Genomic DNA, 12,230 nt, shown 5'->3' with positions numbered 1-12,230 from the left:
CTCTAAAAAGATGAACCATTTGCAAGTCCGATATCAGTTCCCTGCCACCTGTGTATGGAGACCTTTGCTGACACGCTCCGTCTATAAACTGCACCCCCTGAGATATCAGCATTTAGTCTTCATCTTTGAACATCTACTTGGACCATCACTGAGTGTCTTTGGGGTCAGAGTCACATTCATTTTATGACTCTTGTGTTTGGTCCAGCCTCCACCTCTTCCCCACCAGCCAGTCACTGAGGTCCTGCACGCCCTGAGTCCGGCCTAGAAGAGGACAATCTGTCCTTTTTCCTCCATTACATCCCAAGTCAATGTAATTCTTATTGATTTGAACTTACAAACAAAGAGAACTTACTTTGCCTCTGTGAAATCTCCTGCTTAGAGGCCAGAAATTGGTGATGGGGGAATCATACATCATTCTTAAGAGAGGAAGTGGAACTTATTCAATCCCTTTTCATGACTTATTTTTATTTTTTTCCTGTCTGGGAGTCAAAGATTTCAATGTGAGTTATATATTAATTTAAATCATTTAGGGGATGCTAGGCAGGCATCTCCTTTGAAATTTAAATATGGAAAAAAAATCCATGTCAATGGACTTTCCCATTTCAGGTCTGTTTATTTCTTCTAATTTGGATATGTGGAACTACTGTGGCATTTAGTTGATAAAATAGGCCATTCACTAAGACAGTAAAGTGGACAAAAAGTCCTGTGGAACATAACAGCATGAGGAAGCAAGTGATTTTCTGCCAAGCTCACTTCAGGCACCCAAACATGACCTATTTTTGCACTGGAGGAGAAATAATAACAAGTCTCTAACCCTGTACCTTCTTCTGTTCTTAGGCATGAAACTGTATGTTCAGCTGCTGTCCTGCACCTACTCTGCCCCACCTCTGCACTTCTGGGGCGTGCCTATGCTGTGTCCTCCCATTTATTTGGAAATAGATGAAACAGATTCTAAAATTTTGAGAAAGGAAAACACTATTCCTTTAGAAAATGCTATTCTCTGCTGTCACTTGGAACAAATTATTTATAAGCTCAAAGTGTTTTTTATAAAATATCTTAGAAAAAAAGATTAAGTTCCATGTTATTAAGCATTTCAGAGAGAATTTTATCTCTGCAAATCACTAGTCATTTTTTATTGCTTTGACATAACAAATGAATAGGAAGTATTTTTTCCCATAAACGCACACCCCTTATTGTAAAAATTCTGCAATTTGACTTGGTTGTTAGTGGAAGGAGTCTTCCTTTGACCTCTAAACAATGATCTTTTTCATATTTTAGGGTTGAGAGTCTTAATTCTAAAGTGGGAGGATTAGGGAGTTCCCTAATGACCTAGCAGGTTAAGGATCTGGCACTGTCACTGCTCTGGCTTGGGTCATTGCTGTGGCTCAAGTTTGATCCCTGGCTTGGGAACTTCTACATACCATGGGAGTGCCACCCCCTGCCCCCCCAAAAAAGAGTGGGAGAATTAGCTACATTTTTGAATTCTCGAAGTCTGGACAGTGTGCTCAAAATCATTAAAAGATGAAGGTTTTTAAAAAGCAAGTTTTGAAAAACTGAAAAGTCATTCTAGAGTTATTTTACTATTTACTGGGTCACCAAGGGTGACCCAGTAAATAGTAAAATGACGCTTGTTTAGGTCTGACAAGCGTTCCAGTTCACTGTTCCCATGGAGAGGTGATGTTTCTTAAGTATGGGGAGTAGGGTACACATTGCCCAGCTCACTCCGCATTGTCTCCCACACACATACAGAAAAATGTGTATACTGGGCTGGAGGGAGGAAATCAGTTTTATACATTGATCAAAACCTAGTAATACACAATGAAAATTCATGGAATGCCACTATGCCATGCACCCAGGTGTGGAACTACTGCTTTAGGTGGCTTAAAAAAAAAAGAAACAGCTTTCACTATTTACAGACGCCAAGACATGGAAGCAACCTAAATGTCCATGACAGATGAATGGATAAAGAAGATATGAGATAGATATACACACACACACACACACTATATATGTATATGCATATATATATACACACACATATATTACTCAGACATAAAGAAAGAATAAAATAATATCATTTGCAGCAACATGGATGGATCTAGAGATTACCATATTAAGTGAAGTCAGACAAATATCACATGATATCACATATATGGAATCTAAAATATGACACAAATTACCTTATTTATACGCAGAAATAGACTCACAGACATAGAAAACAAACTTATGGTTACCAAAGGGGATATAGGTGCGGGGGAATAAATTAGGAGTTTGGGATTGGCAGATGCAAGCTACTGTGCATAAAATAGATAAACAACAAAGTTCTACCGTATAGCACAGGGAACGATGCTCCCTATTGTATAATAAACTGTTATGGAGAATAATGTGAAAAAGAACATATATAACTGGATCACTTGGCTATATACAAGAAACTGACACAACATCGTAAATTACCTATACTTCAATTAACAAGAAAACGAAAAACCCAGCTTTCTCCTCTGGCTTAGAGTCTCAGCTGATTAGTGTGGAGTGGTGTTCTCAAGTGCTTCATGAATAAGAGATGAATTTTAGTCATATGTGAACAACAGCAGTAACTAAAATAGAATCACAGGGCTCCTTTTAAAATTCTCTTTAATCCTTCAGGTCACATCAAAGAAAAAAATCCCAGCTTAGTACTAAATTTTTATCACCTCTCTTTTGAAGGGTGACAGAGAGAGGGAGTAAGATTTTAGATTTACTGATTTCAGGGGCAAGTCTTGTTTTGCTAGGATTCAACAGCATTGTTTTGCTTTTCTTGTGATGATTTTTACAATAACCTTCTCTTTCTGACAAATGACACTGGTTGTGCAGCACCGTGGTGAAGCACATGGCAGCTTGCTTACCCCACAGGGGAGTGTGGGGGGGTGATGGTGGGGGGGGAACACCCATGATGGGGGCCAGAGCTTTTTGTATGACCTAATCTCTGAAGTGACATCCCATTGCTCTGGCATATTCTATTTGCTAGAAGCACGTTGCTAAATCCAGCCAACACACAGGAGAGAGGATTACACAAGAGTGTGAATACCAGGAGGCAGGGATCATGGGATATTGCAGAGATTCTTACCACAGGGATATACTGTAATTGCCTCCTTTCCCCAATGGACAGACAGGATGCTCCGTGGGGACAGAGGAAGTATCTTGTTCACTGTGGTGTACTCAGCAGTGGGCACAGTGCCCGACACTTAAAACTGCTCAGTAAATATTTATATTTTATTTATTTATTTATTTATTTATTTATTTATTTTTGTCTTTTTGCCTTTTCTAGGGCCGCTCCGGTGGCATATGGAGGTTCCCAGCTAGGGGTCGAATCAGAGGTGTAGCCGCCGGCCTACGCCAGAGCCACAGCAATGCGGGATCCGAGCCGCGTCTGCGACCTACACCACAGCTCACGGCAACGCCAGATCCTTAACCCACTGAGCAAGGCCAGGGATTGAACCCACAACCTCATGGCTCCTAGTCAGATTCGTTAACCACAGAGCCACGACAGGAACTCCATGCTCAGTAAATATTTCTTTCAAGGAAACAAGGAGAAGGAAGGAAGGGAGGTAGGAAGGAAGGAAGAAAAAGGGAAAGGGGAGGGAAAAAGGAAGGAAGAATAAAAGAAAAGATCCAAGTGAAAATATCAAGGTGTTTGCTAATCCCTGAGAGCTGGGCTGGATGTTCAGGAAAGAAAAACACTCAGCCCGAAGGACTCTGGGAATGGAGTTAGAATGTCCATCTCCTCCCTGGTTCTGAGCATAAATGAGCCTCAAGGGAAACAGAGGTCCCCCTGTGAACAGACAGCACTCACCGCGCTTCTCCAGCACAGCTCCTGTGGATGCTGAAGAGCTGAATGATCAACATACCGTAAGAGTCACACACGGAAGGACAGCCTGACTGGGGTCCCTAATAGGAGATACAGGGGGTGTGTTTATGTGTTGGTGCATATTGTCAAACTGCCTGAGAAGTGATGTCCAAACTCTTGCCCCGGTGTGGAAGAGTGCCTATTTCTATGCTAGCTGAGCCCAGGTTTTGTTATGTTCACAAAGTTGCCCGTCTGATAGCCAAGAAATAATAGCTGATTACCGTTTTGATTACATGATTAGTTGTTAATGCTGCCCACCAAATATTTCTGATTTTCTACCTTCCAAGCAGAGAGTAGGACTGAGTTTTTTGGTATTTGATGTTAGGTGGGGCCATGCAGCACTGCTCTGGTCACTGAAATGTGTAACATACATCATTGCCGTTGATATTTCATTGGCAGGGCAAGATCCGACAGCACTCTCTTTCACTTTGGCTATGGTTATCAGCAATGTTCCAGAAGGTGGCGTGGGTCCCATGGCCCCAGGACATGCCATGTTAATCAATTCCGTGGAACAAAGACTCCAGCTAAGCCATGCCAGCCAGATACAAGCAAAAAATAAACCTGAGATTTGGTATTGTCACTGCAGCAATACCTGGACCATACTGACTGATGTATTAAACATCTTAGATCTCAGTGAGATTGAACACATTTTCTATGTCCACAGCAATGCAGCATCTGAGCCTCATCTGTGGCCTACATCACAGCTCATGGCAACACCAGATCCTTAACCCACTGAGCAAGGCCAGGGATCAACCCCAAGTCCTCATGGATATTAATTGGGTTCGTTACCACTGAGCCATGATGGGAACTCCTAACTTTTTAAAAAATTTTTCTTGGCTGTGCCTGTGGCATGGGAAAATTCCCAGGCCAGAGATCAAACCCACACCACAGCTGCAACCTGGGCCGCTGCAGTGACAATGTCAGATCCTTAGCCCACTGTTTCACAAGGGAACTCTAGCATGTTAAATTGGTAAGCTTATGGTGAAGTTCCCTGGTGGCATAGTGGGTTAAGGATCTGACATTGTCATTGTTGCAGCTCAGGTCACTGCTCTGGCACAGGTTCTATGGTAGGTGGGGCCAAACGCAAAAAAACAAAAAGGCTTTTTAAGCTTATGGTACTCAACTATATATTTGTCAAGATTAAATCTGATCCCCACTGAGTATCAGGAATAATGAGGTCTGTGAAATACATTATAAAGTACAGCTCTACCACAACAGACTTAAAAGTTTCTTAATGTGCTTTCATTTCAATGTCAAAAATAATAAACACATTCTGAATCATTTAAACATCTGCTTAATAACTAAGGGATGCTATTGACTGTTTTGATCCAAACAGTTACTTATGGTGTCAAGAACCACTACTTGACACACCAACTAGAAAAGAACAAATGCAGACTTACAACATAAATGATATTTTTGCACTAAGTAAGGGATAAATGATGTCTCAACATACTGTCCACTGTAAGATCAGAGGTTTCACAGCAGAGTAAGTAGGGAAACTTGTAGGAGCACTGAATCATCACACAGCCCACATCAGCACAATTGGGCCCAACTCAGAAAATCTGGCACAGCACTCAGAAACATTTTATGTTGTCACTTGTTTCTGTTATGGTCCTTTGCTTGCAAACAACAGAAAGAGATTCTGGCTAACTCAAGCGTTAAATAACTGATTGAAATCATACAAGAAAATGCAGAATTAAAGAAGAAAAGTAGTCTCAGAAGGAATCAGCTCGGGCAGCTTCAGGGTTCTCAGGACCAGGAATTCCTGGAATAGCGCATACTGGAGGCTGCCAGCAAAATGACTCAGCCCCAGTCATCTTCCATCTGTGTGTCTTTATGTCCTGGATTCAGGTTCCTGGGTCCATTTGGGTCATGCCCTCATCATTTGACTTGGGGCGGGAGTTGTGGTAGTGAGGGAAGGATGTATGAGACTTCAAAATGCTTAAGTCATCCAGATGCCTGATGAAAATAAAAAGTTACATATTCTCAGAGTATATGTGAAATGTCAAGGGCCATCCCTAGCGGATTTAATCCTTCCGAGGCAGGGGAGTGTATGGGCTCTCTTCTTCTTCTTTTTTTTTTTTTTTTTTTTTTTTTTTTTTTTTTTGCTTTTTAGGGATGTACCTGTGGCATGTGGAGATTCCCAGCTAGAGGGGTGCAGCTGCAGCTGCCAGCCTATGCCACAGCCACAGCCACGTCAGATCCAAGCTTCGACTACAACCTACACCACAGCTCATGGAAATGCCAGATCCTTAACCCACTGAGCGAGACCAGGGATCGAACCCTCAACCTCACAGTTCCTAGTGGGAATCATTTCTGCTGCGCCAAGATGGGAACTCCTGGGCTCTCTTCTTTTTCTTCTTTTTTTTTGGCTACATCCATGGCACATGGAAGTTCCTGGGCCAGGGATTGAAAACTACAGCAGTGACTGAGCCACAGCAGTGACATCAGATCTTTAACCCACCGAGCCACCTGGGAACTCCCTGGGCTCTCTTCTTTATGAAGGCTTTTCTTTGTTTTAAAAGAAAAAAAAAGGGGGGAAACTAAAATAAATAACCAGGAAGGCCTTCAGGAAGAACATAAACTACAAAAGAACAACCGGCAGCCTAAGAAGCGTATAAAGAAGGAAGTACTCTTCCTTGAAACTGATGAAGGAAAAGGAGTGAGTAGGGCTGTTTCTCTTTTTAAATTTATTTAAAAATTTTTTATGATTTTTATTTTTTCCATTATAGTTGGTTCAGTGTTCTGTCAATTTCTACTGTACAACAAGTGACCCAGTCATTCAATATATATATATGTATATGTATATATATGTATGTATGTATGTATATATATATATACATATATGTTCTTTTTCTCACATTCTCCTCCATCCTGTTCCATCACAAGGGACTAGATACAGTTCCCTGTGTTACACAGCAGGATCCCATTGCTTGTGCACTCCAAATGCGGTAGTTTGCATCTCTTAACCCCAGACTCCCAGTCCATCCCACTCCCTCCTTCTACACCTTGGAAACCACGAGTCTATTCTCCAAGTCCATGAGTTTCTTTTCCGTGGAAAGGTTCATTTGTGCCGTATATTAGATTCTAGATGTAAGTGATACGGTATTTGGCTTTCTCTTTCTGACTTAACGTCACTTAGTATGAGAGTCTCTGGTTGCATCCATGTCAGTAGGGCTGTTTCTAGCTGAATGGGGCCTCATGAGAGTCTGTCTTAGACACACAGTCAAAGAAACAGCGATCTCCAAAAAACCAAAATCGGAAGAAATTTAGATCGTTGCTTATTTCTTTGATAAAACAGTGAAGTCAGGGTGTATTTTTAATAGGCAGCAAAACTCTTTAAAATAGATGTTAGAGTTTAGACGCCTTCCTCATCACGTTTTCTTATGTGCTCTGCTGTGGCTTCCCCTAAAATGATTTTCTCCACTGTCTGCCTCTGTTTCAGAAAATTCTACTGGACACTTCTTTCATTTGTCCTCAGTTCACTCAGGGATATCTACTGAGCATCTTTGAATTTTTTATTTTTCTTTTTTCCTCTACCCTATACCTGGTTTCTACGTAACAAACAAGAACCTAGGAAATGACCTAGAAAACAAAAGAAGGGCCTTGATAAAGGGTGGAATACATACTTCCATCATTTCCCTATAACACTGATTGTGCGTCACCAATTTTTTTATTTTCACTTAATTCGAAATATTTTTCTAATTTCCCTGTGACTTCCTTTTCTAGCCCATGGGTTATTTAGCAGCGTTTTGCTTAATTTACAAATATTTAAGGTTTTTTTTTTTTTTAGGATAGCTTTGTGTTATGAACAACTAGTTTATTTACGCTGTGGCTCAAAAGTATATTTTGTATTCTCTTTTGGGGCGGAGTATCCTACAAATCTCACTCAGGTCAAGTTGGTTGATCTTTAGTTCATGAGTCTGCCTTCAAAGAATACTATGTCTTCTAACAGTCCACTCCCAATTCCTGCCTCCCATTTTTTATGCTACTATTGTGCTGTGTTTTATTTTACATGTACTATATACATGTACTATAGTGATACTATTTTTGCTGTAGTAAATTGTCAATCTTTCTAGAGAAAATAAAATGTAATTCTTTTTACCTTTATTTTTGCCATTTCTAGCACTCTACTTCTCTAGGCAGATCCAAGTTTCTGATATAACATTGTTTCTGTTGAAGAAATTTCTTTAACATTTCTAGGAGTGCAGGGTTGCTTTATAATTCATTCTCTCAGTTTTTGTTGGAAACAGTCTTTATGTTTTGTTGTTGTTGCTTTTAAGGGCCATACCCACCCACTGCATCTGGAGGTTCCCAGGCTAGGGGCTGAATCCGAGCTATAGCTGCTGGCCACAGCCACGGCGATGCAGGATCTGAGCCACAACCTACACCACAGCTCACGGCAATGCCAGATCCTTAACCCACTGAGTGAGGCCAGGGATCGAACCCGCAACTTCATGGCTCCTGGTCGGATTCATTTCTGCTGCACCACAGCAGGAACTCCTATGTTTCATTTTTGAAAGATATTTTTGACCATTTTGTTCTTCTAGTACATTAAAGATGTCACTCTACTGTGTTCTGACTGGCATAGTCTCTGACAAGAAGACTGCTGTAAACTCTTATCTTTGTTCCACTGTAATTGGTCTTTTTTTTTTCTGTCTGCCTTAGAGATTTCTCTTTATCCTTGGTTTTAAGTAATTTGACTATGCGATGCCTAGGTGCTTAGTTTGTTTTGTTTGTGGAACAGCTGCGTCTTAGAGCAATGCTTTTCAGACTTTAGTGTACGTATGACTCTCCCAGGGACCCTATTAAATACAGATTGGATGCAATAGGTCTGTGGTTTGGCCTGAGTCTCTGCATATCTAATAAGCTACCTGATGAAGGCAATGTAGCTAAGGGTCTTAGAACAGTCTGTCAGGGGGAGGAGAGGCATGACATTTACTTGGCAGCAATTTCTTTTCTTTTTTTTGCTTTTCAGGGCTGCATCTGCAGCATATGGAAGTTTCCAGGCTAGGGGTCGAATCAGAGCTAAAGCTGATGGCCTACACCACAGCACAGCAACCTGGGATCCAAGTTGAGTCTGAAACCTACACCGTAGCTCACAGCAACCCAGATCTTTAACCCACTGAGCCAGGCCAGTGATCGAACCCACATCCTCATGGATCCTAGTCAGGTTCGTTAACTGCTGAGCCACGAAGGGAACTCCTTGGCAGAATTTCTGATTTTTTTTAATCTCACACTGGTTAAGTTCATCTAGTGGGATGTTAACACTCTCTTATATTTCTGAGTCGTATTACTGCCCCTTCAGACAGCCTTTCTGGACCTGAGCGCTAAAGATGCTCCTAAAGCTATGGAGACAAGAAAGCCTGAGAGGCTGAAGTAACCACTGGTTTCAGAAAATGAAGAAAGTGTGGTGACAGCCACACGAATGAAATACATCAGAAGTAAGGTAAACAGCAAGGTCGAGAGGGGGAGGGCAGATGAATCTGCATAGCTGCATAAACTGAGTCGGTCCCAAGGGAAAGCCCTTTAAGTGCCTCATAAGGAAGTGGCCTATAACACCTATTCACAGCCCATTGGCAAGAAACTAGTCATATCGCCACAGCCAGCTGCAAGAGAGAGTGAGAAACGTTGACTTTAGCTGGGAGGCCGTGAACTCATCCAAAATGTTTACTGACATAGAATTAAAAGAGAACAGATACTGGAGGGTCGATGTGGCAGTCTTCGCCACAACAGCACATAGCTCTTCCGTATAACCCAGATCCATGCCCAGATGCTTCCTCCTGATGATCAGATTTTTAGAGGACACCAATCCATTCTAGCCAATAGATCCAGCTGTTCCACAGGTATTGAAACTAGAGGATTATAGACTGAGTTAGTTTTTTTGTGTGTCTTTTTTTTTTCTTTTCAGGGTTGCACCGTGGCATAGGGAAGTTCTCAGGCTAGGGGATGAATTGGAGCCTATACCACAGCGACAGCAATGCAGGATCCAAGCCACATCTGTGACCTATAGCACAGCTCATGGCAATGCCAGATCCTTAACCCACTGATCAAGGCCAGGGATCGAACCTGTAGCCTCATGGTTCCTAGTTGGATTCGTTAACCACTGAGCCATGATGGGAACTCCTAGATTGAGTCATTTTATTTTATTTTGCTTTTTAGGGCCACACCACAGCATATGGAAGTTCCCAGGCTAGGGGTTGAATTGGAACTGAAGCTGCCAGCCTATATAGCACAGCCACAGCAATCAGGGATCCGAGCTGAATCTGCAACCTACGCCACTCGTGGCAACCTGGATCACTAACCCACTGAGCAAGGCCAGGAATCGAACCCACATCCTCACAGATACTAGTCAGATTCATTTCCACTGCGCCACAATGGGAATGCCCATAGACTGAGTTTATTTTATTTTATTTTATTATTGTTTTGGTCTTTTTGCCTATTCTAGGGCCAATCCCATGCACATGGAGGTTCCCAGGCTAGGGGTCTAATTGGAGCTGCAGCCGCTGGTCCATGCCACAGTCACAGCAACGTGGGATCCAAGCCTCGTCTGCGACCTACCCCACAGCTCATGGCAATGCCAGATCCTTAACCCACTGAGCAAGGCCAGGGATCAAACCCTCAACCTCATGGTTCTTAGTTGGATACGTTAATCACTGAGCCACAACGGGAACTCCTAGACTGAGTTATTTTAAAGCAAGGTTGTCAACCCCTATGTTTATTGCAGCACTATTCACAATAGCTAAGACATGGAAAAAACCTAAATGTCCACCGAAAAAGGAATGGATAAAGAAGGTGTGGTGCATATGTACAATAGAATATTACTCAGCCATAAAAAAGGATGAATTAATGCCATTGGTGGCAACATGGATGGACCTAGAGACTCTCATACTATGTAGAGTAAATCAGATTAAGACAAATATCATATAATATCACTTATATATGGAATCTAAAAAAATGGGAGTTCCCATTGTGGTTCAGCAGGTTAAGAATCTGACTAGTATCCATGAGGATCTGGATTCAATTCTTGGCATCACTCAGTGGGCTAAAATATCCTGCATTGCCATGAGCTGCTCTGTAGGTTGCAGATTCGCATTGGATCTGGCACTGCTGTGGCTATGCCGAAGGCTGGCAGCTGCAACTCCATTTGGACTACTAGCCTGGGCATTTTCACATGCCATGGGTGTGGCCCTAAAAAGACCAAAAAAAAAAAAAAAAAACAAACAAAAAAAAAACAAAGCCCAAAAAGATATAAACGAACTTATTTACAAAAGAGACTTGCGGTTACCAAAGAGAAACATTGAGGGGAGAGATAAAGGAGGAGTTTGGGATTAATATATACACGCTACTGTATATAAGATAATCAACAAGGACCTACTGTATAGCACAGGGAAATCTACTCAATATTCTGTTTTAACCTATATGGCAAAGGAATCTAAAAAAGGATGGTTATATGTGTGGCTGAATCACTTTTCTGTACACCTCACCTGAAACTAATACAACATTGTAGAGCAACTATACTTCTCTATAAAATAAAAATTAAATAAAAAATAAACTAGGGTTGCCAGTTTAGCAATTACAAATACAAGATGCCCAGTTAAATTTGGATTTCAGATAAACAACAACAAAATTTTAGTGTAAATACGTTCCAAATATGTATGGAACATACTTATACTAAAAGAAGTTGTTGATTATTTGAAATTCAGATTTAACTTAAGTGTCAGGTATTTCATCTGGAAATCCCATTTTTAGGTGAATTGCAAAGAAAAAGGATCTGTAAAGGCATTCTCAGATGGCTTGATTGGGGATATTTTCTTTTCTCTACCACTGAAATCCTTTTTCTAGTTATAGGAGATAATCAGTTGTAAATAATGTAGGTTTAGTTCTTTCATGAAAATATATGCCAATTTGGCATGGTGATGATCCAGTTCATATTTCTCATACATTCATAAATTATATTTAAGATGGTCTACTTACAAATAACCAAGGCCCTTAATCTGTATATGGTGTTAGGAAGTGTTCTAATTTCATTGTTTTACATGTGGCTGTCCGGTTTTCCCAGGACCACTTATCGAAGGAGAGGTCTTTTCTCCATTGTATATTCTTGCCTCCTGTGTTATAGATTAGTTGACTGTAGGTGCATGGGTTTAATTCTGGGCTTCTATCCTGTTCCACTGATCTATATTTCTGTCTTTGTGCCAACACCATATGGTTTTGATGACTATAGCTTTGTAGTATAGTCTGAAGTCAAGGAGCCTGATTCCTCCAGCTCCATTTTTCTTTTTCAGGCTGGCTTTGGCTATTCACAGTCTTTTGTGCTTCCAAAAAAACTTTAAAATATTTTATT

This window comes from Sus scrofa, chromosome 5 (genome assembly GCF_000003025.6).
Source record: "Sus scrofa isolate TJ Tabasco breed Duroc chromosome 5, Sscrofa11.1, whole genome shotgun sequence".
Classification (NCBI taxonomy): Eukaryota; Metazoa; Chordata; class Mammalia; order Artiodactyla; family Suidae; genus Sus; species Sus scrofa.
Note: the sequence above shows the minus strand (reverse complement) of the source record.